Source organism: Puma concolor, chromosome E2, assembly GCF_028749965.1.
Source record: "Puma concolor isolate L17-30 chromosome E2, mPumCon1.1.hap2, whole genome shotgun sequence".
In the NCBI taxonomy this organism is placed as follows: domain Eukaryota; kingdom Metazoa; phylum Chordata; class Mammalia; order Carnivora; family Felidae; genus Puma; species Puma concolor.
In genome coordinates this window covers 3,817,664-3,843,554 of record NC_141681.1, presented here as the reverse complement: position 1 = coordinate 3,843,554, position 25,891 = coordinate 3,817,664, and the positions used below count along the sequence as shown (strand labels likewise).

At 58.8% G+C, this 25,891-nt stretch overlaps 2 long non-coding RNA genes across 2 annotated transcripts in view; one reads left to right on the top strand and one right to left on the bottom strand.

Annotated features, from left to right (window-relative positions):
* The window catches only part of LOC147573307 (uncharacterized), a 31,723-nt gene that overhangs the window by 1,874 nt on the left and 3,958 nt on the right, over nt 1–25,891 (top strand). Inside the window, exons 2-3 of the long non-coding RNA XR_015244608.1 lie at nt 12,837–12,899; nt 22,658–22,811. This is a non-coding gene — a long non-coding RNA (uncharacterized LOC147573307). The remainder of the gene's footprint in view (nt 1–12,836; nt 12,900–22,657; nt 22,812–25,891) is intronic.
* The window catches only part of LOC147573306 (uncharacterized), a 343,518-nt gene continuing 341,227 nt past the window's right edge, over nt 23,601–25,891 (bottom strand). The window contains exon 5 of the long non-coding RNA XR_015244605.1: nt 23,601–24,209. This is a non-coding gene — a long non-coding RNA (uncharacterized LOC147573306). The remainder of the gene's footprint in view (nt 24,210–25,891) is intronic.

Sequence of the window (25,891 nt, the reverse complement as noted above, 5' to 3'; positions counted from 1 at the left end):
CCCTCCCGGCTCAGCCTCTCCTGGCCTGCTGACACCTCGGTCCCCTCCCTGCCTGCGGAGAGAGATAAGCATCTTTCCCGGGAGGCCATAAGTCACCTTCTGGCCCAAATTAAAGTGTGCCGAGCCTTCTGGCAAGGGGGCTGCAGCTCTCGGAGCCCCATAACAGCGAGGGGCTGGCTGCCTGGGCCCCTGGATCCTGGAGTCTCATCCATCAGCTGGGCGGCTTTGATTCTGATAACGGTTTGATCTCCAGTGACATCCTGTCACTGGGCTGGGGGAGGTTTATGGCCCCACTTCCCCCCCAGGCCTCGAATTGAGCTCAGTGGCTCCAGGGGACCCTGTGCAGCCTGGAGGTGGCCTGCATCCGGCCCAGGAGCCTGCTGGCCTGGAGCCCGTGTTTGAAAGGAAGCAAAGGGGTAGGGGACAAGAACCCTGGCCTTGGAGGAAAAACGTGAAAATGGTTCCTAGAAACAGCCTCACACGGGGCTACTTTCTGTTGCCTTTTTGAACATTTGCCTGGTGTCATTGCTGTCACTTGCGGGTCGCTTTCAGATGAGGAAACTGAGGCTCAGAGAGAGAGAGAGAGTTGCTCAGGCTGCCTACCTGAGGCCACAGCTCTGGGTCCCCCTAGCACGAGAAAGTTTCCCAGATGGAGAGGCAGGCGGGGCTGAGCCCTAAACACACGGGCTCACTTGGGGGACAGAAGTCTGCTTCATCGGGAAGAAAGTCTGGCGGGGGGGCGGGGACGGTGGGTTCCCAACAGGTCCTTAACGCTCCGGAACATTTGCTGATCTCGCTCCGGGTTTTACTGCCATTATTGTGGGTTGCGGGTACAGCTCTATTATTTTTTAACCTGTTCGTATATTTTTTTAAAACGTGACATCATCTCACACCTACGAAAGAGCCGCCAGCGCGGGGCAAGGGAGCTCTCCGTGTCCCCGCCATCAGCCCTCGGTCCCCGGCCACCAGATGGCCTAGAAGTGCTTGCCTGACAAGGGCTCCCCCTCAGGATCAGGACCCCGCGTGGCACTCGGCGGCTGAGCATGTGGGGCTGGAGGGCTGCGCGTTCTTACCGTGACCGTGGGCTCGTCTTCTGCACAGGGCAGGGGGGTTATGCTGCAGAGCGTCCCCCAGTTTGGGTTTGTCCGATTGCTTCTTCACGGCTGATCTGACTGACGTGGGGTGACTGGCAGGAAGGCGCCCTGCTCAGCGCCTCCTGGCAGGTGGTCCAGCGGGGGAGCTCGTAGTCACCTTCCACGTATCGATTCGTGTCGTTCTCCTGACAAACCCATGCTGCGGATTATTAGTCATGGTTTCTGGGTAAGGAAACAATGGCACAGAGAGGTTGAGTCATCTGCCCCAGGTCACACAGCCAGCAGGTAGCAGAGTGGGGACTGGAACCCAGAGTCCAGGCCCATGTGTCTGAGGCTTGGGCAGCTGTCTCCTCGGCCGCGTTTGCCTCTAGACCCTGTGCTCCTGGGAGGAAGCAGAGGCTCCGTCAATTCTTGTGTAAAGATTCTAGAAGCTACGGTCACACAGCCAGCTGGTAGCAGGCACGTGTTCCCAAGCCCGGGGCTGGCTTCGGTCACCACCGTCTTCCTGTGCCGCGTGGGGCGAGCCCGCCTGCTTCTTGGCTTTCGGGGCCGCCCCGGGCCTTCCTCCCGTCCTCCCTCCCACCTCCCACCCCTGTCTATCTCTGCCCCTGTGCTGCTTCCCGGCTCCACAGCCCCAGGGCTTTCCCTAGCAGCCCCAGAGGCCTGGCTGGGGGCGCTGCTGACCCCACCTCCAGGCAGGCCTCAGGAGGTCCGGGATTCCTGAAGTGGACAAAGCATGTTCTGGAAGAAAGGAGAAGCAGGTTAGATGGGTTCAGACCCATCCTGGGCACGTCTGTCTCCAGGAGAACCGAGCCCGTCCCTCCACACGTTCCGGGGGGGGCTCAGGAAGCCTGCTCCCGGGAGCCCCCGGGGGCGGGGGAGGCCACTGACGAGATGCAAACCTCTGCAGAGGTCTCCCCCAGCCCACTCGGAGGGTGACAGGGAAGGGGCCGGCTGCTCTCTGCCTCCTGCAGCCCCCCCAACGAAGCCCCCACCCACCCTGCCCCAGGCCCACACCCGTCTCCTGGCCGCCTCTGGTCCCAGGCGTGTGGCTCTGAGCGGGGCTCTGAGGCCACGAGAGTGGGTCGCTTGTGGGGTTTGGGAGAGGGTTGTCCCGGAAATGTCCATGGGAGAAGCCCCTGGGGTGGGGAGGGAGAGACAGAGCAAGCCACAGAGAGAGAGAGACAGAGCAGAGGTGGGGGGAGAAGGACTGAGAACAGAAGCAGGTGGAGCGAGAGCCACACCCACAGGGATGCAGGGGAGCCAACTTGGAGCCGGTGTCTCGGGGACACCCGGAGACGGGACAAGGAGAAGGGCAGACGGGGCGGGCAGAGACGGTGGCAACCAGCCTCCCCCCCGGCACCGGGAGGGCACGTGACGCAGCAGGGGCTCCCGGTCTGGGGAGGGGAGCAGCCTGCCTGGCTGTGTGTGCCCACCATCCCCAGACCCTCGTCCCGACCTGCCCGGGGAGCCAGCGGGCGCCTGGGTTGTGGGAGCACAGAGAACACAGGCGGGTGTGTGTCCGCCCTTCAGGGGCTGTGTGCACTCGAGCGTGCATCCTGGCTGCCTTCCCTGTCCTCTTCCTGAGAGCCAACCTCCCCATCCCAGAGCCTGGCCCGGGGTCTCCCCGGATCCCCACCCAGGAGCCTCCCCCCAGGCCTCCAGACCCCCTCCCCCACCCAGAGCCTCCCTCCCATCTGAGTAGGTTGCTGGGTGGGCAGCAGGGCTTGGGGACAGAGGCTGGTGACTAGGGTGGTCCCGATGGACCTGGCTGACTCCCGCCTCCACGTGGGGGTGTCGGGGCTCAGGTCCGTGACAGCCTTTCTGAGCGGGCCTGTGGTGGCAGGTCGGACGGCCAGCTGGCCCCCATGCTCACTCACGTCCTCCTGACCCCCCACGGCAACCCGCACAACCCCCTCACTGCTTCCCTCGACCCAGCCCAGCCTCGGCCACGAGCACCTCGAAGTTATCTGAGTCTCTGATTCCAGCCCCAGTGGCTCCTGTCCCGGCTGAGAGCGGGCGGAGCCCTCGGGAAAGTCACTCGCGTCCCTGGGCCTCAGTCTCCTCATCTGTAAGAGACGCAGAGACTCTCCATGACACTGCCTCTATTTTCTTGTTTTTGCACCACGCTATCTGTGAAAACAAGGCAAACAGAAGCACGTGAGAATCCCAGCGCGGCCCTTGGGGCGCAGCGGACTCGTTGGCACCCGGCCCCGTCGCCCGCCAGGCTCCCAAGCCTTGCTTAGCCCATGTGCGAAAGAGGGACGGTGAGGTCCTTACCCCGGGGCGTCTGAGGGGCTGAGACCAGGCCCGTGAGGGCCCGCACCCCTGGCTGGCGAGCCCCCGCTCAGGACACGGGCGGCCCCTGACGCCTGCCGGTTGTGATTCCCGCAGCGCGAGGCCCCTGAGCCATCCCGGGGGAGCCGGTCGGCTCAGGGGAGGCCTGGAGAGGTTCCCAGGCCCTGGGGAGGCTCCCCAGTGGCACGCCGTCCTCTCCCCCCTAATCCTCTCGCCTTCCAGACAGAGCCCCGGAGACTTTGTTCTGCATGTGGTTTCTGGGGCGCTTCGGCCGAGCTGACGAAACGAGGAAATGCCGGCACGGTTCCCAGAAGCGCCTGGCTCCGCGCTGCCCTGGTCGCATCCGCCGACGGCTGAGACCAAAGCCGCCTCGCGCTTCTGACGTCTGACAGCGGGGCGCGTCGACAGCGGCGGGGGCCAGGCGGGCGTTCCTGCTGTCCGTGCCCCCTGGGACCTCCGCTGGCTCTGGGCTCCCTTTGAAGCTACTGGGAACTCGGTGCCCAGGGCGGCCCTCGGCGATCCCAGACAGGATGAGGCTCTCGGTCCCAAGGGCCTGCTCCAGGGGCGACGGGAACTTCCCGAGCCCAGTCTTGGCCGGGAGCACGGGGATCGAGTCAGGGCCACTCGACGGGTCCGGCCTCCCATCTTCATCCACCCGTCCACGGATGTAGCATTTCCCCTGGTTTTCAGAGACGGCTCTGCCATCCGTCAAGTGGGATGTAATGCTATTCTGTGGGGTTGCTCTGACGTCTGGTGAGATATTCCAGGTAGAATGTCCTGACGTGGCAAATGCACACGATCGTCGTGACACGATAGGCGGTTCCGACTCTGGGGCCACAGGCCTCCTGAGTTCAAACCCAGGCTCCGCCGCCCATCGGCTCTGTGACGTCAGGCCAGTTCCTTAGCCTCTCTGGGCCTTGGTTTTGTCACCCGTAAAGGGCTATGGCCGTAGTACCCGCTTCATAGAGTTGTTGACATTTACCAAGCCTGGCATCTATTAAGCACTCCGGGCTGCAAAAGTTCCAGGCATCACCTCTGTAACCACTCCGTTCGTAAGGAGATAGAGCTTGTTCCTAAGAATGGACTCTTCTTTGAACCCAGAAGCTTCCAGCAAGTGCCCCATCACATCTTGTTGGCCCCAGATGGATCACGTGTCCATTCGGGGACCAGTCCTTCTGGCCAGAGGAGTAAAATGCTGTGTGTATTTTAGGTCTGACTTACCTGGGCTGATTTCTCTGATAAGGACTCACACCTGAACCTTGGGGAAGGCTCGGCCCCTCCTCCTCACCTGTGTCTATGTCACAATGAGGCAGGATGGAAGGGATCTGGGGACACCTCTGCAATGCTCACCATGCGTTCCTAGTACGTGGGGCTTTGTGCCAGGCCCTAGGGTCGCGGTGAACGGGACATTAACCCGTGCTCTGATGAACCTCACCCTTGGCGGGAAGGACAGAAAGCGAGCAGACCCGTGTGGTGCTGTGAGCGGGTGGGCACGGGCAGAGACAGCTGGTCCGGAGGGGGTGATGGCCAGGACAGTAGTTTTGGAGGCGAACATGAACTGAGACCTAGCCTCGGGAGGGGAGAGGGAGGGAGTGAGCTTCGGGCACAGAGAGGGTCACGATGGAAGGGCTGTCGTCAGAGGGAGGCTCGCGTGTTCTGTGATTGATTCGCGATGTCTGGCATGGGGGCCTCGCGTGTTCTGTGATTGATTCGCGATGTCTGGCATGGGGCCTCGCGTGTTCTGTGATTGATTCGCGATGTCTGGCATGGGGCCTCGCGTGTTCTGTGATTGATTCGCGATGTCTGGCATGGGGGGGGCCTCGCGTGTTCTGTGATTGATTCGCGATGTCTGGCATGGGGCCTCGCGTGTTCTGTGATTGATTCGCGATGTCTGGCATGGGGCCTCGCGTGTTCTGTGATTGATTCGCGATGTCTGGCATGGGTACAGTCGGAGGCCGATAAGCTGTGCGCGGAAAAGTGAATCTGCTTCAAGGGGACTGACACTGCAGAGCAAATTAGGCCTTCATCCTAAAAACAAGAACGCCAACGCTCCACCAAAATTATGAACGTAAGCTCATTAGAAAAATGCGCTGTTTAAGAAAATCTGACGTATAATTGCATCTCTGAGCTCAGTCTTAGACCAATGTGTGCAGTTGTTGGTGTAATTTTCTACCGTTTTGCCACAGCAGGAGACAGCTCATATCCAGGGTCTGATCAGCCTGGGGGTTTCGAGGCTTGGAACGCTTGCTCCCCCAGGGGGCAGCTCTTGGGTCCCCTCACCCAGCTTCTTCCACTCCTTTCCTTTCCCTCCCTCCCCTTTTCCCTGGACTCCCCAAACCTCCTGCCAACCAGGGGTCGGCCGCCTGCGACACCCGGCTCAACAATTTCTAGAGTCCCCTTCTCCTGAGCTGGAGGTAAGGGCGGGAGGTGAAGGTCTCTGAACAGCAACCTAATCAATCCCACCGTTTTCCAAACCCAGACTGGACAATCTCTGACCGAGTCCTGCAAGGCTGCCTCATTGTAATTCAGAGACCCAGCACCCTGTGAAAGTCTCTCTCTCTCTCTCTCTTTCTTTCTCTCTCTCTCTCCCCCCCCCCCCCCACTATATTTTGCCATCTTTCCTACCAAACCCAAATTCTTTCTGCCTCCACCCTGACCTGGCCAGGCTGACTTTTCCTTAATGCTCAATTTCACCTGCCAATTTGCAGACAAGAGCCCCCCTATCCTGCGGGAGGAAAACAGGGCCCCCCGAGGCCCCCACCTTCTCCCAGAGAGCCCGACGCGCCACACAGGTTCCTCTCAGGGGCTGTTTGGAGAAGGCGCCTGGGATTTCCGAGCCCCGCTCCCGGGCGGGCAGGAGAAGCCTTCCTTTGCCCGCACTCCGGCATTTTCTAAGAGGCTTTTCTTACGGCAGTAATTGGAGCAGGCCTCCTCACTTCCCCAGGAACGAACACAGCAATTCAGAAAGGCTTTATTAGGTCAAAGAGAGAATGCCAGGCTTGTCTCATGTGCTGGCAGCCCCGCGCTCCCGTAATGAGATGCAGGAATATGGTCGGGCTCCAGCCGGCAGACACAGGGCTGTGATCAAAGCCTCATCCTCCCCAGACGAAGGCTGTGGCTGCATCTGGAGAAGCCGTGCCCCCACTGTCACCTGGGGACAGCCTTCAGCTCTGGGCTGCCAGCCTCTCCCAGGAGCTGGCCCTCGCCCCGTCGCCGCCTGGAGGGGCCCCCCGCTGGCACCCGCGCTCGCCCCAGAGCCCATCCGGCCAGGTTGGAGGACGGATCTTGTGGACATTTCCAGGGCCCTTCTGCTTCTTGGTGCAGGGCCCGTGTGGTCCCCGAGGTGGCTGTCCCGGACGTGCACATCCACTGGGTGCTTGTGTTCAGCCTCTGCCCGATCTCGTCTGCCTCTCGGCACGGGGCCGAGCAGCGTGGGGGCCAGGTAGGGGCTGGAGGGGCTCCAGGAGGTGGGGGTGTCCCTCTGCGGGAGTAAGACAGGCTGCCCCTGGCCTTCCCCTCATTGGCTAATTAGGGGAAAATCCATTTTTACACGCTGTGTCTGGAGTTTTCCACCTTGTGCTCCAGGTTCATTGGGGTTGGAAGGAACAGAGAAATATCAAGTTGCCTTTTCCAGAATCCTGGTCGAGTCCCCAGGAAAGCGGTCGTAATCAATCAGAATTGTCACCCTGGGTCACTTAAGTGGGGAGGCTCCAACCCGAACGGGTCGGCTGGGGTTTTACAGAGCATTGTCCCAGTTTCTGAGCTGGAAGAGCCCGAGAGATTCCAGAAGGGCCTGGTGGAGGGAGCGGATTGGGAGCCCCGGCTTGGGGAGGACCAGCTGAGAGTGCTAGGTTCCCACCACTCCTGGTCTGTTTTCTGTCTGCACCGCAGAGACACAAGCCTCCGAGGTGGACTGAAATTCGGTGGTTACAAAGCACCATAATTGGGTCCCCCCAAAGATGTGAGCAAGTCCTCACCGCCCCCCATGCCCTGTGCCTGTGAACGTGCCCTTTGGGCACATTGGGTGTTTGTAGATGTAACAAAGCTGAGATGAGCTCGGCCTGGACTAGAGTGGATCCTAAGTCCCCTACAAGGAGAGGGACACTGGGTACAGACACACACAGAGGGACAATGGCCGTGTAGAGACAGGCGCGGGCATCCGGGCGGTGCACCTACAAGCCCGGGAACGCTGAGGATGGCCGGCAGCACCTGGGGCTGGAAGAGGCAGGAAGGATCCTCCCCGAGAGCCTTTGAGAAGGAACCGGGCCCGGCAATACCCGGATCGCAGACTCCTGCTCCCAGAGCTGGGAGAGGACGTGTTTCCGTTGTTTTAAGCTCCCAGCTGGTGGCCCTGGGGCAGGACCCCCAGGAAGGGAGTAGTAGGTGATGTGGGAACCACCCCCCGAGGCCCCGTAACCGCAACCAGACCGTCCGCAGCCACGGGGCCCGTGCGTCTGTGGGGCGTCGGGGCACCGGCTCTGCCTCCGGTCCTCGCCATCGACCGGGTTCCGCGTCCAGGCCTCGTCTAGGGTGTCCCCAGGCACACTGGTGGCCCCACGGCTTGTTCTTGCTGAAGACTCGGCCGTGGGAGCCCGAGGGGCCGCACGATGCCGCCATGTGTCAGACGGGAGCCCTGGGAAACCAGGGGCAGGACCGCAGGAGAGGGAGAATGATGACTGCTCTCCGAGCCCCTGTTATGTTCCCAGCGTGATCGCTTCTTTCTCCGATGCGCCTGGGGAAGAGGTCATCCTCACAGTTTTTTCTTTCTTTTTTTTTTAATTAAAATTTTTTTAACGTTTATTTATTGTATTGTTGAGAGAGAGAGAGAGAGAGAGAGCGCGTGAGTTGGGGAGGGGCAGAGAGAGAAGGAGACACAGAATCTGAAGCGGGCTCCAGGCTCCGAGCTGTCAGCACAGAGCCCGACGCGGGGCTCGAACTCAGGAAATGCGAGATCATGACCTGAGCCGAAGGCGGACGCTCAACCGACTGAGCCACTCAGGCGCCCCGAACGTATTTTTCTTGTAACGAAGGCTCCCAGGGCTCAGGGTAGATTTGGTCCTAGTTCCAGAGCTGAGCCCCTCTTCACGGTCTCCACGAGCCCCAAGCACTTGTCATGTGGCCTGTGTGAGCCAGGGGCTGAGACGTCCATTTTATTTCATTTTAATTAATTTTAACGTGAACATAGATCCCCGATTCAGTTGTTAAGGAAACGCCAAAGCATGTTTGTGTCAACTTGGGATACGAACCTACCTTTCCAAGTATAAATTTTATAGCTCTAAATACAGATCAAGTATTTTAGGTGAAGATTTAGCATCCAAATTAGGACGTGTTACGTGTAAAATGACGCCAGGTTTTGTAGACTTAGTATGAAATACGGAACGTGAAGTACGTTATTATATTTTTAACTTACGTTACGTGTTGATGTTTTGGGTTAAAGAACATATATTATTAAAATTAATGTTCGCCCCTCTTTTTTATTTGCATTTTTTTCCTTTTTAAAATATGGCAGCTAGGGGCGCCTGGGTGGCGCAGTCGGTTAAGCGTCCGACTTCAGCCAGGTCACGATCTTGCGGTCCGGGAGTTCGAGCCCCGCGTCGGGCTCTGGGCTGACGGCTCGGAGCCTGGAGCCTGCTTCCGATTCTGTGTCTCCCTCTCTCTCTGACCCTCCCCCGTTCATGCTCTGTCTCTCTCTGTCCCAAAAATAAATAAAAACGTTGAAAAAAAATTAAAATAAAATAAAATAAAATATGGCAGCTAGAGAGCTTAGAAGTGCCCTTATTTTGGGTGGGGGAGCAGTGCTGGTCCAGATGGCCAAACTGGGAGTTTGAAACCGATGTGCTGTCTGATTTTAACCAATCACAGGGCTCTGTGACCTTGGGAAAGTCCCAGGTCCATCTGAACTTCAGAGCCTCTGTAGGAAATTGAGGAGGTTGGACTGGACCAGTGGTTTTAGAGAATTAGAGGGAGATGGAGTGGAGCTTTCAAAACCGCCAGATTAGATGACCTCATTTCCTTCCCACTGTGATTCAATGGTTGGGCTGAGGACTGGCTCACACCATTCCCACTCCAAGGCTGAGCAGATGACAGAACTTATGACAGGATTGCTGGGCACGGTTGTGCAGGTTGTTGACCACACAAGAGAGCCTTTCTTTTTTTTTTTTTTTTTTTTTTTCCAACGTTTTATTTATTTTTGGGACAGAGAGAGACAGAGCATGAACGGGGGAGGGGCAGAGAGAGAGGGAGACACAGAATCGGAAACAGGCTCCAGGCTCTGAGCCATCAGCCCAGAGCCCGATGAGGGGCTCGAACTCACGGACCGCGAGATCGTGACCTGGCTGAAGTCGGACGCTTAACCGACTGCGCCACCCAGGCGCCCCAAGAGAGCCTTTCTTGATTTGCATGGAGTTACTGTCAAGATTTCTCCACACAAATAGAATGCTATGTGCATTGCATTTATGCAATTTGAAAGCACTTGCCTATAATGTAGATGTTATAGAGTAAGAGCCTGCTGTTTCCTGGGGCCACCCAAGAATCTAGGGGGAAGGTCTGTAGGGTGAGGAATAAATTCACAGATGAGGAGGGAGTGTTGTTGCTGGATGGGGTGGGCCAAAGAGTGTATTCTTCATTCGACACTTATAGAGATATTTGAGCCTTTGCAATAGCAGCCTAAATCTCTTCCAGAGTCCCCAGAACTGTCATCCCGGGGTGCTCAAAGCAAGTCCTACTGCTGCTGGCTGGGGGTTGCATGCAGTTGACCTCAGCCAGTATTTCATGAGTCTTCTAGCAGCCATAGGCCAGCCTCAAGAGGTGTGGTCTCCCCTCCCTGGGTGTGGGAGGACGGCTCACCCCAGCCCCTACATCTAGGTGGGACCGGCTGCCCTGTTCCTGCCCCAGGAACGAGGCAGAAATGATGTGGGCCATTCCGGGCCCCATGGTTAAGGACAATGTGCCTTCTCTACCTTCTCCTTTATTTGCCGGCGGGACAGGGAGCATCCCAGAGAGGAAATTGGATGCCCCCAGGGACATGGAGCCACGGGTAGAAGGAGCCTGGGTCCCCGAATGAGTGTGTGATGCCATGCTGATCCACCCTGGGTTACGTCCAGAGTGAAAAATGGACTTTGGTTGTGTGATGCCGTGGAAATTTCAGAGCCTATTTGTTACGGCAGCTGGTGCGCTAACATGGTCCCAGGGGAGGGACGGGTCCCGTTTGTTACAGTAGCTGGTGTGCTGACTGATACGGTCCCGGGGGAGGGACGGGTCCTGTTTGTTATGGCAGCTGGTGCAGTGACTGATCTGGTCCCGGGGGCGGGACGGGTCCTGTTTGTTATAGTAGCTGGTGCCCTGACTGATCCGGTCCCAGGGGAGGGACAGGTCCTGTTTGTTACAGTAGCTGGTGTGCTGACTGATACGGTCCCGGGGGAGGGACGGCTCCTGTTTGTTATGGCAGCTGGTGCACTGACTGATCTGGTCCCGGGGGCGGGACGGGTCCTGTTTGTTATAGTAGCTGGTGCGCTGACTGATCCAGGTCCCAGGGGAGGGACGGGTCCTGTTTGTTATGGCAGCTGGTGCACTGACTGATCTGGTCCCGGGGGCGGGACGGGTCCTGTTTGTTATAGTAGCTGGTGCCCTGACTGATCCGGTCCCAGGGGAGGGACAGGTCCTGTTTGTTACAGTAGCTGGTGTGCTGACTGATACGGTCCCGGGGGAGGGACGGCTCCTGTTTGTTATGGCAGCTGGTGCACTGACTGATCTGGTCCCGGGGGCGGGACGGGTCCTGTTTGTTATAGTAGCTGGTGCGCTGACTGATCCGGTCCCAGGGGAGGGACGGGTCCTGTTTGTTATGGCAGCTGGTGCACTGACTGATCTGGTCCCGGGGGCGGGACGGGTCCTGTTTGTTATAGTAGCTGGTGCGCTGACTGATCCGGTCCCAGGGGAGGGACGGGTCCTGTTTGTTACAGTAGCTGGTGCACTGGTTAATACGGTCCTGGGGGAGGGACGGGTCCTGTTTGTTACGGCAGGTGGTGCGCCGGTTAATATGGTCCCGGGGGAGGGACGGGTCCTGTTTGTTACGGCAGCTGGTGCGCTGACTGATCTGGTCCCGGGGGTGGGACGGGTCCTGTTTGTTATAGTAGCTGGTGCGCTGACTGATCCGGTCCCAGGGGAGGGACGGGTCCTGTTTGTTACAGTAGCTGGTGCACTGGTTAATACGGTCCTGGGGGAGGGACGGGTCCTGTTTGTTACGGCAGCTGGTGCGCTGGTTAATATGGTCCTGGGGGAGGGACGGGTCCTGTTTGTTATGGCAGCTGGTGCGCTGACTGATACGGTCCTGGGGGAGGGACGGGTCCTCCCTTGCCCTCATGGACTGCACTTCCAGGCACAAGGCAATCGAGTGGGTGTGGCTCTGAGAACACATCCAGGTCCCCCCAGACTGGCCTGCCCTCCCCTGCAGAGCTTCTTCGTGGCCCGGGGAGCAGGAAAGCTCCTGGGCTTCCGGCCCCTGCTCCCCATGACACTGCAAGCCCTTCTCCACACGCGGATAATTACAAGCTGCTGGTCAGAGGCTGGCTGGGGGCCAAGGCATTTACATGGGAAAAAAGAAAATAAGGTTATAAGTCCCGAGCCATGGAAACCACCTAGAACTCCAGAGCTGTGTTGCCGAGCACTGTCCTTACGGAGTCTCAGAGGGACTGCTGGCCTCCAAAGTCCAGGATGACCACCCTCCCTCGGCCTTGAGGCTCCTCTCTCCCCGCGGGCCCTCGTTTGGCAAAAGAAGGGAGCACGGAAGATGCTGGGGGTTTCTGGACTCTTCCCAGCACACGCGTGGGAGTCCGGAGGGGGGCGGGGAAGGAACGGGACTGGGCAGGGCCAGAGGGAGGGTCCCCAAGGGCCACCGTGGCAGCCAGCCTGGTAGGGGGCTCCCGGGGGCCTCTCTCCTCCCCGCCAGCACTGCCGTCCCCATGGGGGTGTAGCTGTGGCCGACGGCAACACGAAGAGAGCTGTCACATATCACAACAGCGGGCATATCGGTTGTGGAGCGCGAGTCCAGGGTGGGAGGGTCGCTCTGGGGGGCCCAGTGACTTGCCCGGGTACGTGCTTAGCAGGTGACAGAGTTGGGGGGTCTTTGGACTCGGCGGCCCGTGCTGCACGGAAAGGAGACACAAACGTCTTCTTGTTGAATTGGAGAAGCGTATTCTGGCACCAAGGAACCCTGATGCCTACGACACGCAGTGCGTGGAGAACACGGCCGCCGCCTGTGAGCCTCCACCCTGTCACATGCTGGCGGCTCCCGGCCGAATCCCAGCGCCCGTCGCAGGAGAGGCGGCTGGCACGCCCAGGCCAGGGACGCCCGAACCCCCGTAAGGCTTCCCCAGCCCTCAGCCTGTGCCAGGTGCACGGGCTCCCATCCATTCGCTCACGGCTCTCTTTCTGTTTCTGTCTCTTCAGCGAGACGCGATTTTCATGGGATTGGAATAAATACACCGAACAACCTCGAGGTTTTACCATCCGGTGAGCACGCGCTGAATGTACAAAGCAAGAGAAAACCAAAACCAGACCCAAATCGTGTGTCTTTCAGAGCCCCCGGGTTTGGGGGTTGTTGCCCGGTGGGGAGTTTCGTGCCGCCTTCCATGCTGGCCTTCCCCGCGTCCAAGGTGAGACCGGATCCCCTTTGCTCCCGCAGATGGGCAGTTTCCCTTCTAAAGGAGGTTTTGAGTTACAAGAAGTCGAGCAAAAGAAACATAGGGAAGCCAACAAGTGTGCGTGGCACGCAGAAACCGTGGCAGGGAGGGTTCCCCTCGAGGGACCTAGATTTAGGGAGCACAGGTAGAGCCCAGCCCCCACTCTGGCACGGAGGGAGACACGGACGCGCTCTCAGCCCCGTCCCGCGCGGGAAATCAGAGCTGACCCGCGCACGGTCCTTACCGCGTGCAGGCGTTCCCCAGGCGCCCTACCTGCGCTGACGTCTCTCATCCTCACGGTGACGGTGAGGAAGGTGCTTTACGATTGTCCCATTTTGCACGGGAGGAGCCTGGGAGGTCACAGGTGACACAACCGGCCAGGGCTGCCTGCCTAACAGGTGGGCGCTTAGCCATCACCCTGGGGCTGGCACCTGTCGGTGGGGGGACACACAGGCGTCGGTGTCCGGGCTCGGGCGGGGAAGCCGAAGAGGGTATAGACACGCGGGCGGACAGACACGTGTAGTGGCGATGTGCCCAGAAATCTAGATCCCGCTGTGGGATATACAGATGGGTGGAGGGATGCATGGATGGAAAGAGGGACAGGTTTATCACCAGGTGTTGGCTGTGGGGGCCGAGCACGGCCACTGACGGCAGGCCAGGCGGCCGGGGAGGACGGCGATGAGCAGGCCGGGGTCCCGTGGGCTTGGGCATAGCTGTGGTCCTCAGGCGGCAGACGGGAAGGAGGATCCGGAGGGAAGGCAGACCCCGCGCCTGTCTGGAGTCTCCTTCGGGGAAGACGTACATGCTTTTATGAAGACCTTGCTACTGATTAAGCCAGGCCCACCCACGGTAATCGCCCTTAGAGGGACTGAAAACAAACGGGTGAGGGACTTCACTCACATCTGCAAAACCCCTTGCAGCTGCAACCCCACCAGCATTTGGTGAATCATCAGGAGAAGGTGTGGACGTCCAGGTCCGTCCGGGACTCTGCAGAGACCATCTGGGACGGTTGCTTCTGGCCCCAGACCCGTGGGCCTCTGCGGCTGGCGGCAAAGCCTGTCCCCTGTCTCGGGGTCACAGGGCGGCTTCCACACAGAGTTTTGCTCAGAAGCATTCCTTCTTTGTGGCGCCCTCACTGACCACCTCTGGGCGCGGGGCCCTGGGCTGGCGAGGAGGAGACACGGTGGCCTCGTGCCCGAGCACCGTCCGCTCTGCGCCTGGGCTCGTCAGCCCCCGCCTTCCCAGGGGTCCTTCGGGAAGGTCCTTCCTCCTGGGGTGATTTTCCAGCTCTTCGGTCAAGAGCTAGGCCACGTTTAGAAACCGTGCTTTAAACGTGCACTAAGTTTTTACCGGAGTAGGATGTACACACGGAAAAGCGCGACACCCAGGGATGGGTACCAGGTGGGCACCCCCGCGATACCAGCTCCCAGGAGAAGGCACGGAACGTGGCCCTGCCCCCACAGTCCCCCAGAGTCCCTGCTCCGTCCCGTTCCCACAACGACCCCTCCCAGGACCGCCGTGCTGACCCCGTCACCGCAGTGGTTTTCTCTGATTCGGGCTTTATGGCCACAGAGTCCTATCGCGTGCGTGCCTCTGTGCCCGGCTTCTCTTGATCGTTATCACGTTTGTGGGTCTGTGGCTGTCGGATTTCGAGTTCGTTGCTGTGGAATATTCCATGGTGAGAATACGTCCTGAGTCGCCTCTCCGTCTTCCCGTCGGTGGGCACTGGGTAGGGCAGCCGCGAACATTCTGGCGTGCGTCTTCTGGTCGGGGCGGCCCAGAAGTGGCCCCGCTGGGCCGCGGGGCGGGGTGTGCGTTCATCTGCAGTGGCCTCTGGGGACCGTCACGGCTCCCACAGCTTCACCACCTCGTTGCTCTGAGGACCGGCCTGCCCGTCGCTACGAACAGGCAGTTCTAAGAGGATTTTTCCTTCGCAGCTTTTAATAGCCGTGAAATTCCTGGCGACATGACATGTGCTCCAGAGGGGATGAAAAGAGAGCCGTGTGGGTTCTTGTGCAAATAAACAGCCCGTCCTCGGAGCGGGAGGCGGGCTGTTCCTCACACGGCCAGGCTCTGTTCCGTGCTTCCATCCCTGTTTCTGTCTTCGGACGAAACGCGGGACCCTGTCGATCCCGCCACATTTGTATCACTGTTATCCATTTCTGCGATCCCCAGGCTTCCTGGGCTCCAGCCAAGTGTCCACGGGTCAGCCTGGCGCACGCGGGGTGGCCTCTGTCCGGTGTCCCGCTCGCAAGCCGAGGGCGGTGCGGGGCCGCCGGGCCACCCGCCAGGGGCGAGCCCAGCTTTCTCCACCCTCCCTTTTTATTTGTTTAAAATTGTATTTATTTTAAAAATTGGTTTATTTTTTAAAGTTTATTTATTTTGAGAGAGAGAGAGAGAGAGAGCGCGCGCGTGCGCACAAGAGGGGGAGGGGCAGAGAAAGAGGGCGACAGAGGATCTGAAGCCGGCTCACTGCTGATAGCAGAGACCCTGACACGGGGCTCAAACCCACGAACTGTGAGCTCATGACCTGAGCCGAAGTTGCTCAACTGACTGAGCCACCCAGGCGCCCCGATGCTCCCTCCCTTTTTTATTTTATTTTTTTTAACATTTACTTATTTTTGAGACAGAGAGAGACAGAGCATGAACGGGGGAGGGTCAGAGAGAGAGGGAGACACAGAATCCGAAACAGGCTCCAGGCTCCAAGCTGTCAGCACAGAGCCTGATACGGGGCTCGAACCCATGGACTGTGAGATTGTTACCTGAGCTGAAGTCGGACGCTTAACCGACCGAGCCGCCCAGGCGCCCCATCGATGCCCCCCCCCTTTTGAGGAGAAGCCCTGGACTGTGGTACACAGCACACATGGGCGAGGGGGCGGGGGCGGGGGACGCGCAGATGACAGTCCGTGAGCCGAGCCAGCAGACCTGCTCAGGACGGCCCCCAGGCCCCTGTGCCCCCCTGCCCGGGGCACTCACTCTCCTCGCTCCCAGCAGCACCATGAGGTCATCCGGGTTTGAAACGCGCACAACAGAGTCGTGGAGTATTTACTCTTCTCCGTCCGGCTCCTTTGTCAGGGTCCCGTCGGGAGACACAGTCGCGTAGGTGTGGCTTGTGACCATACACGCTCACGTTCATCCATCATCCGGACTTGCCCCGATTTACCTCTCGGTCCCGCCGTGGCTTCCAGTTGGGGGCTGTTAGCATCAGCACCAAAGTGAACATTCTAGAACATGCCTTTCGGTGAACACGCGGGCGCAGGCCCACGAGAGCAGTCGGTGCAGGCGGGCAGCGGCCGCAGCTGCTCTCAACCCCTCGGTCAGTGCGTCCTATGAGCCAGGAGATTTCTGGATTGCTTGCCTTGTCCTTCCAGGGTCCCACGGGAGGTTTTTCCCTCTGAGTTCCCTGAACCGAGGGCTTCTAATCCCGCGAGGATCCCAGGAGGAGAGGGTCTGGGGGAGTCTCTCACATGCATGAGGAGTTAGGGTTTCAAATGACCCGATGATCCGCCTCCCGTTATCTCTGTGCTCACTCACCCCACAGCCCAGTTATCTCTGCAATCAAATTCCTGCCTCTGAAGTGGGGCTGGGACTTTGATCTTCCCTTTTGGGAAGATCTGAGCTCCCGGGACGCCCTGGTGTCCGGACCAGGCTGGGAGATGACTCAGGTCCCGGCGGGCTCCCTGGGGAAGCGGGCAGGGCAGCTGGCTGGGAGTCCGCTCTGTGCTCTGGCCTTCTGAACCCGGGACTCTGTCACAGGGCATCTTCCTTCTCCGAGTGCTGAGGGGGGGAGGCAGTGAGGGACAGCCTGGGCTTTTGGGGGGGCACCTCATATGCCCCCAGCCCATGGTTCCCCCCACGGTGCACTGGGTGTGGTGCCAGGGGCTGGGGACAGGGACAGGACAGACCTCCCCGACCGTGTGAAGTCTGCAGGGCTGAAATGGAAGAAACAGGGCACTGGAATGTGCTCATTGATGATGCGCTGAGGACCTTGCAGTGGGCAGAGTTCCAAGGGGGGACCATAACAAAGTCGGTCCCAGGGACTCCGGCAAAATCAAACACTCCTGGTCACCAAAACACCCCTTTAAGAAAGCAAAAAGACACGCCACAGACTGGGAGAAAATATTCCAAACACACGTATCTGATAAAGGAGTCATACCTACAATATATAAAGAGCTCCCACCAATCAATAAGAAAAAGACAAATAAACGTGGGGCAAGAGCCCAGAGCTACCACTTCCGTAAAGAAGCTCTGAAATGCTCAGGAAGCATGTGTGATGCTCCCAGGCGTCATTATGCACCAGAGAAACGTGAATTACAGTCACAGCGGGACCCAGCTCGGGCCCAGCAGAGTATCGAGGATTGCGGACTACGCCGTCTGGAATGTCCCGAAAGCTCCCCAGCACTGCCTGCAGGGTCTAAACTCATTCCGCAATTCCCCTCTGGGCCACGTGCCCAAGAGAAGCGCGTGCACGGGTCCCCAGAAGACTGGTAAAAGGATGTCCCTGGCGGCTTTACTGGTGAGACCCCACACTGGAGATGACCCAGTGTCCAGCGCGGGCGGATGGGGAAGCCAGCGGAGGGATGCACAGACGTTGAAAGACCGCCAGCAACGGAGAAGACTGGCGCATTTACAGAGGCCGCCGTGCAAATGAATCTCCAAGACCTCATGGAGCATGGCTATGTCCAGTGCGCCCCGGCGGTGACCCCGGGAGGACGCTGCCCCGGGCACCCCGCAGGCTGCCCACCCCCCCCCCCCCACTCCCCCCGAGCCGCAGGTCCTACAACGGCTTGTGCCGGCTCTGATGGAACCTTTGCTGTGCCCAGGCCTGGCCACTGGGGGGATTTGTGCCCTCGTCCACGGGAGCTTGCCCACCCCGAGCTGAACGTGGACACCGCTGGTTTGGGGAAAGGAAATGACGGCCCTGAGAGGTCGGTCTGCCCTTGTCCCCATGGTCCTGACCAGGAAGCGCACACAAGGAAGCCCGTCCAGCAGCCTGTCTGCCGTGAGTGCCTGACCAGAGTCCCCAGGCCCATGCTCTCGGTCTCTGCACTGCCTCCACCTTTGAGTTTTCCGGGCAGGGGATCAGGGCGGACAGCTGGCCCAGGCCCTGGGTGGGAAGGGCCCCGGGACCCTTGAGGGTGGACGCCCCAGGTCCCCAGGAGGCAGAGGTGGGGCTTCCCAGGGCGCTCAGCAGGGCGACCACGCTGGCACACGGAGGCTGGGCACGCGGCCGAGAGCACCGGGCTGGGCATCCCGGGAGCCGCCCTCCCGTTCGCCAGCCCTGCCCGTCACACCCGAGCCCTGGTGAGAACGATGGTGATAATGACGTGCACGCCAGCCACTGGGCTCACTGCGCCCACCCAGCAAGTACTAAGGGGTCCAAATGCCGGGAGACCCTGTGTGGTTTCCTAGTTAAAGGCATTCGTTCCCAGCTTGCTGCTTATCGGCTGTGTGACCTTGGACGAGACAGCAACCTCTCTGCACCTTGGCGTCCTCGTCTGCAGAACAGGGATAAGGAGAGCCCCAAACGCCCTCATGCAACAGGTGCACCGGCCGCGTCCGAGGGGCCGGCTGAGGGAGCCCCGCTGAGAGCTCACGCCAGCCCACGAGGCTGAAGTGAGACCCGTACACTTAGCCGAGAGCCTGGCCGCAGGGACGGCGCCCCCGTGTCCCCTTCCGTGCTCCTTGCCGTCAGGAAACATCGCCCGTCGGAGCAGACAGACGCGCGGGAGAAAACAGCAGCAAAGGTTCAGCCCACAGCACTTGCTTGCGCACAGGTCAGTCCTGGGGCGGCACGCGGGGCGTCACAGCTGGAAACGTGCCGGAACCCGGGGGACGGGACTCCTCCCGGCCCCGGCAGGCTGCACCGGCGGCTCTCGCCTCCCTCCCACTGTCTGTGTGGGCCCTTTGCTCAGAGCCCGCAGGCCCTGCTGAGTCTCCGGGGGTCAGATAAAGAGGCTCAGAGTTCTCTCTTTGGATAAAAAGGTGCTGACTGTTCGCATAGCTGAGCCGAAGGAGCTGGTCTTTTAAAGGTATGTTTATGGACTGCTTCCAGAACTTGTCTCATGGGCCAAGCGGCAGCTTGGATTCCTGCGTGTTCTTTGAGCATCGTTTCCGTGCCAGGCACAGAGCAAGGCATGTGGGTCACGCAGCAATGACGCCCGTGGCTGCGTGCCACGGGACCTCCCTGGTCCTCCCGGGGCGAGACACAGACAGATGCAGAGTGATGGCGGAAGGGGCTGCGGGAGATGCTTCCAGACCCCGTGGCCGCGTCACCGGGATTCACCCACAGTCCCGTGTTCGGCCACCTGAAATCAAGGTTCTCCTTCTCGGATTTCCCACTCTGGGAAAATTGCGGGACTTGTTCTGGCTGAGGGGGTGGCCCCTGGGCAGGACGGCCCCGTGGGGGCTCAGACAGCTGTAAAAACATGGGGGATGGGGAGCTTCCTCCTGGGGTCCCTGATGGGCATGTGCGTGCACAACCCACCTTGTGCACCCTCCCCCAGCACACCCGCCTGAACCTCGTGGGGGCACACCCTTCCCAGCATGTGGCTCCAGGACCCCATCCGGGTCCTTCCACCGGGCATCGGGAAGATGTGCCCTCCCCTCCAGCCAGGCTCACTTGCAGCCCTGCTTCAGTGATGACATATGCCTCTTCAGCAGCAAGGAATAAGGAAGGCCCCTACCCTCCTGGCCACCCCCTTAGGGGCTCAACTCAGAGCGCCCACCGGCTGGAGCTCGCCTCAGTCACCTCTGTCTTCAGCATCTCCTTGCTCCAAATTCCCGCAGCGCTTTGCAAATCTCGCCCGGTGACATTCCTATTTGTGTGTGCCTGTCTTCTCTTGCTCGGATCAGTGCAGTAGCCTCTAAGCCACGCTCCCTGCCTCTACACCACTAACAGTGATCTTCCTAAGGAGTAAGCCTTCTTGTTTCACTCCCTCGCTTAATAATCATTGCTTCCCCGGCGCCCTGTTGCCTACAGGACAGAGTCCCAATTTCCCGACGGGATATCCAAGGCTCTCCCAGGCTAGCTGGCTTCCCTTGCCATACAGCCCACCTCTCAGCCCCGCCTTGAACCTGCCTGGATTTAGGTTGTCTCTTCCACCTGGAAAACATCCTGCTCCTTCCTCTATGCCAGTGGTTCCCCACTCGGGGTAACTTTGCTCCCAGGGAACATTCAGCACCATCTGGAGACATTTCTCGTTGTCAGCAGTTGGCGGTGTGGGTGCTCCTGGTCAAAGCTAGGGGGTGCAGTTGTACGATGCACAGGACAGACAAGAAACACGTGGCAAGAAGCACGTGGCCCCAAATGTCAGCCACGCTGAGGTCAGGTCGAGGAGCCCCGCCCTAAGTCCCTCAGATGTCACGTGTCCTTGGTGAAGTCCCGTCAGATCCCCAGGCGTCAGTGCTCCTGTCCCCTCTGCCCAGGCCAGCCAGCTCTTCCGTGGTCTCACCAACAGCTCTCCGGCAGCCCTTGGGGGGACGGCCTGTCTCCCTGCCTGGCCCGGAGCTCCCCGAGGGCAGGGACTGTGTCCTCGTTAGCATCACCATGGGTTAACCTGGGGCTGGGGGCTCCAGGGAGCTTCGAAAATATTGATTGGTTGGAACTGAAGATTCAACTTACCCCTCTCATTAGAAGTAGGATTTTGGGGGCGCCTGGGTGGCTCCGTCGGTTGAGCGTCCGACTTCGGCTCAGATCATGATCTCATGGTGCGTGGGTTCGAGCCCCGCGTCGGGCTCTGTGCTGACAGCTCAGAGCCTGGACCCTGCTTCGGATTCGGTGTCTCCCTCTCTCTCCCCCTCCCCTGCTTGCACTCTCTCTCTCTGTCTCTCTCTCTTTTTCTCAAAAATAAACAACAAAAAAAGAAGAAGTGGGATTTTGGTCTGGGATCCAGGCAGGAGTGTCAGGGGAACAGGGGCCCCTGGAATTGTAACACAGGGAGGTGGTCAGGGGCAGAGACGCAGGGCTCAAATCCTGGCTCCTCCACTAACTCGCTGTGTGACCTTGGGCCGCCCGCTTAACTTCTCTGTGCCTTCGTTGTCTCATCTGTGAAGTGGAGATAGATGACTGCACTCACCTGGGGTAGATTTAAAACACATGTGATATTCTGGCCACCCGGAAGTCTCACCGAGACCACGGGTAAAGACCCCGGGGAAGGAGGTGACCACGAGCCCCTCCAGTCCCAGGTCTTAGTCTCGCCAGCCCCGGGGGCCCAGACAGGTGAGTGAGCGCCCAGCCCCCGCCCGGCTGGACCTGGCCGAGACCGCTGGCCGCCAGGATAGCAGGCGACCGTACGGAAGTGTCGCTATTGTGTGGGGTTCTGACTGCGTGCGGTAGGTAAAAATGAGGCGCATCCGCGCGGGCAAGTCCTGAGCGCCATCTCCGACCCGAGCAAGGGCTTAGGGAATGCTAAGTATTGTCGTTCATTCGTTCGACATGTTCACGGAGTCCCACGCGTGCCGGGCACGACTCTGGCCTCTGGGGACAAGCCCTCACGGAGCTTACGGCCGGGATAGGAGCAGGCAGCAGCCGGCACACAGGTCACCGGTGTGGCTTCTCGGTGCCGCTCTGGGGGTGGTGTCAGTGCCCCCCCACCCCCCGGGAGGTCACGGGGCCACGGTCACTTGTGAGCACGGGTCCTCAGATGAGCAGCCTCAGTCCCGTGCCCCTGGCAGCTCAGGGCCCCGACCTCGCCAGCCCCTGTCCTCAGCTGTGCCGGGAAGACAATGGTGGCTGCTGGGAACCCAGGTCACGAGGGGCAGGCCTGGGGCTTCCTGCGGTAGCCCCACCCTAGTGCCTGAGGAGTGCTGGCCCCACTCCAGCCGTGCCTCAGTTTCCCCTCCTGGGCAGGGGCCGTCGTGGTACAAGTGGCCTCCTGGGGGGTCGTGAGGACTCAGGGAGGTGGTCCTGGAGACGCCCCGGGCCCGAGGCGAAGGCCTTTGTGCTAGCATTTCATCTCTCTGGGCGAGGCGGATGAGATCAGCCCCTTTTGTTTCTAGGAAACTCACAGACAACTGGCTCTAATAAAACCAGGCAGCTGGGCGCAGGCGGGCAGGAAGTGGGGAGGACCCGGGCTCCTCCTGCAGGCCCAGGAAGCCGGTCACGCCAGGGCCCTAGGAGCCCTCCTCCCGAGGACGCGGGGCCAGGGCCCTAGGAGCCCCCTCCCGAGGACGCGGGGCCAGGGCCCTAGGAGCCCCCCTCCCGAGGACGCGGGGCCAGGCGTCTTCCCCGCCCGAGGTGGTCAGCAGCGTCCCGGGCGCGGGGTCGCGGGGTCCTGGGGTCCCGGGGACGAGGGAGCATGTGCGGCCCCTCTCCCGCCCCTGGCTCTGCCCCTTTCCTCTTCTCCGCAGCCAGCTGCTGACATTGTGAGAAATTGCTCCCTAAGGCAGTTTGGAAATATGAAAGGACGCACTTCAGCAGCAATAAATCACGCTTTCTGTCCTCGATCCTGCGGGGGACGCTATGGATTAGACCGTTTTCTGGGGATTAAGCTAACCTGATGACAGGCGGGGTCTGAAGCTCCTGCGGTCAAGCCGTGCTGACAGACCGCCACGGTCACGGCCTTACGTGGGCACCTTTCCCTGCAGGGCTGCCGAGGACACGTGGATGCTGTTGTTGGATGTGGCTCGCAGCATCCAGGAGCCTCTAGCTGTGCTGGGGACGTTCCCCGCTGAGAACCTGGAGAGAACAGAGCTTGGGAGCCCTGCCCTTTGCTCGTGCCCGGGGCGGCCGGGCTCTAAGGTGAGCGGGTCAGGGCGGAGCCCAGCCTCCCTCCGTCACACGGAGAGCCCAGCACGCGGGGCGCTAAGGTCCAGTGGTTACCCCAGGCGAGCGGGGCTGGTCCGGCACACGAGAATACCCTCTTTAACGGGGTGAAGCGGAAAACACCAGAAGGCCATCTTGGTACGGCCGGAAAACACGTTTCAAGAATTTGACAACAGCTCACGATGAAAACTCTCGCTTTGGGAAGGAGGAAGACTTTCTGAACCGGAGAAAGGCTCACGGATCAATGGATGCCTGCAGCTTGCGGTTCACTTCACAGCAGAGGCTGGGGCGCCTGGGGGCTCCGTCCTTGAGGCGTCCGACTCGGGCTCAGGTCACGATCTCGCGGTCCGTGGGTTCAGGCCCCGCGTCGGGCTCTGTGCTGACGGCTCGGAGCCCGGAGCCTGCCTCGGATTCTGCGTCTCCCTCTCCCTCTGCCCCTCCCCTGCTCGCGCAAGTGCGCTCGCTCTCTCTCAAAACGAAATAAACATTAGCGACAACAATAAAAACCAACCAACAGCACAGGCTGACTGTGTCCCTGACAGGGGCCGAGACAGGGGTGCCCGCCACCCCTTGCACACCGCAGTCTGCCCCCCGAGGGCACGGCGGGTGCGGGGAGGCATCACCAGGAGGGAGCCGCCGGAAAGAAGGAAGAACATGTGGTTACGACTGTAAACGTAGAAGTTTCTAAGGAGGTCGCCGAAAAACTCCTGGAAGCAGTGAGTGAATGTAGCAAGACAGCAAATACTAGATCGCTTTACGAGGAAATTGAGTCACGTTTTCTATAATCGATAGCTGGAAAATAAAAACCTAGAAGCACCGTGTAAAATTGTATCAAAACCATCACCTATTTCGGGGCAAGTGAAACCGTAATGCTGATGGACGGTTTGCTGATGAACAGCGACAAAGACCTAAGGAAACGGCGTGCTGCCCCACGTTATGGCCCAGAAGACTCACCGTTTTTAAGATGTCAGCCTTCCCCAAACTGATCTACGGATTTAACGTCATCTTAATAAAAGCTCAACAGCCTTAAAAAAACAAACACAAAAACAACCCTGGCCAGCCGACGTGAGAACCACCACGGAGATGGAAAGAACTGAAGGGGGAAAACAAGGATAAAGCGGGAGGGCTTACGTGAGCCGATCTCAAGCCTTCTGATAAAGCCGTGGCCATTGGGACGGCATGGCTGTGACTCACGGGCAGACGTGGGGACCAGTGGAACGGGGCAGAGAGCCATGAACTGAACCGCACGTGCGTGGTCAAGTGATTCAGGGGAAGGGGAGTCGTTTCCTGGAATGGGTGTCCACTGGGCCCAGCGCTGTTCAGCGGAAGCACGATGCGAGCCGCACACGTGATTTAAAGTTCCCGGCGGCCATCCTAAAAAGGTGAAAGGAAATGGGTAGAGTTAATTTTAATAATGTAGTCTGTTTAAGCCAGTATACCCACAATGTTGTCATTTCAACGTACAATCAGTAAAATCCCCAGTGAGGCATTTTACTTTGTTTCTCGGCTCCAAGTGTCTGAGATGCGTTGTGTATTCTTAACGGATAGCGCGTCTTGATTCGGACTAGCCACGTTTGAAGCGCGCAGCTGGTACCCGTGGCCAGCGGCTCCAAGTTTGGACATCGTGGGTGACGGACAAAAATGCACGTTGAACGTTAACTCACACCATTCACAAAATTAAACCGAAATGCATTGCGTACCTAAACATGCCAGCCAAAACGACGAAATTCCAAGGGGAAAGCATAGGAGAAGATCTTCGTAACCTTGGGTAGTCAAAGGTTTCTTAGATAAAAACCCAAAGAATGTAAACTGTACAAGAAAAACATTGATATTTTAATGTTAAGCAAAACTTAAAACTCAGGTTCTTCAAAAGACACCACAGGAAAATGGGAAAGGCCACCGTGGTCACTGGTAGGAAGAAAATATTCATGACGCGTGCGTCGGACGAAGGACCGTTATCCAGTATATTAAAAGCAAAAGAAAACAAAAATGTGTTACGCTGGACAATCATTCAATCCTACGAAAAGATGGGGAAAATGTTAGAAGATACTTCAGACAAAAAGATGCACGAATGGTCATCAAGCACACTGAAGATGCTTGACCACATGAGTCCTCAGGGGAACGCAAGTTAGAGCCACAGGGAGCTACACACCCATTCGAGTGGCTAAATTAAAGACCAGACAATACCAAGTGTTGGCGAGGAGTAGGGCGACTGGAATTTCTGTTGCTGGTGAGAACGTACCATTATACAATCACTGTGGACAACAGTTTTGTAGATTCTTCTAGAACCAAACATACATTTACTGTATGAGCCCGTCTCCCCGGGAGAAAGGAAAGCATACGCCCACGGATGGATGTGAACATGAATGCTCACGGCTACTTCGTAATTGCAGCCCAAAACTGGAAACAACCCTGATGCCCATCAAGGGCGAGTCGGTAAACACACCGAGGCATAGCCACACCGTGGAATCCTACTCAGCTACGAGAAGGGAAGAAACCACTGCTGGTTCGTGGAATGTGGGCGAATCTCAAAAACATTATGCCGAGTGGAAGCACATAGACGCGGGAGACCATACACAGCGTGATTCCCCTTTTATAAAACTCTAGAAAAGGTGGACCTAAGTTAGTAGCGAGAAGCAGATTAATGGTTGCCTGGGGCCGGGATTGGGGGAGGGGGCAGGGGTTGTCGGAAGAGGGGCTTACGGGAACGTTTCGGGGATGACGGGAAGCTCTGTGTCTCGTTTGCGGTGGGGGTTACGCGGGCGGTACAAACTCGTGAGAACATGATGAAATGTACACTTGAAAAGAGTGGTCCGGTTTTGGACGCAGATCATGCCTCAAAGACGTCAATGTAGCAAGAGTTAGCATCTCACAAAATAGTTGGAATGCACAGATGAACGGAAGTATTAAACACACATCACCTGTAATCCTACACTTCAGAAATGACGTGTAGGGATTGTGGAGAGCAGCCGAAACGATTTTATAGATATTTTCTTTGCATGTATGGGTATATATGCGGAGTCTTACAAAATCAGAGTCCTGTTACGTCTATATTC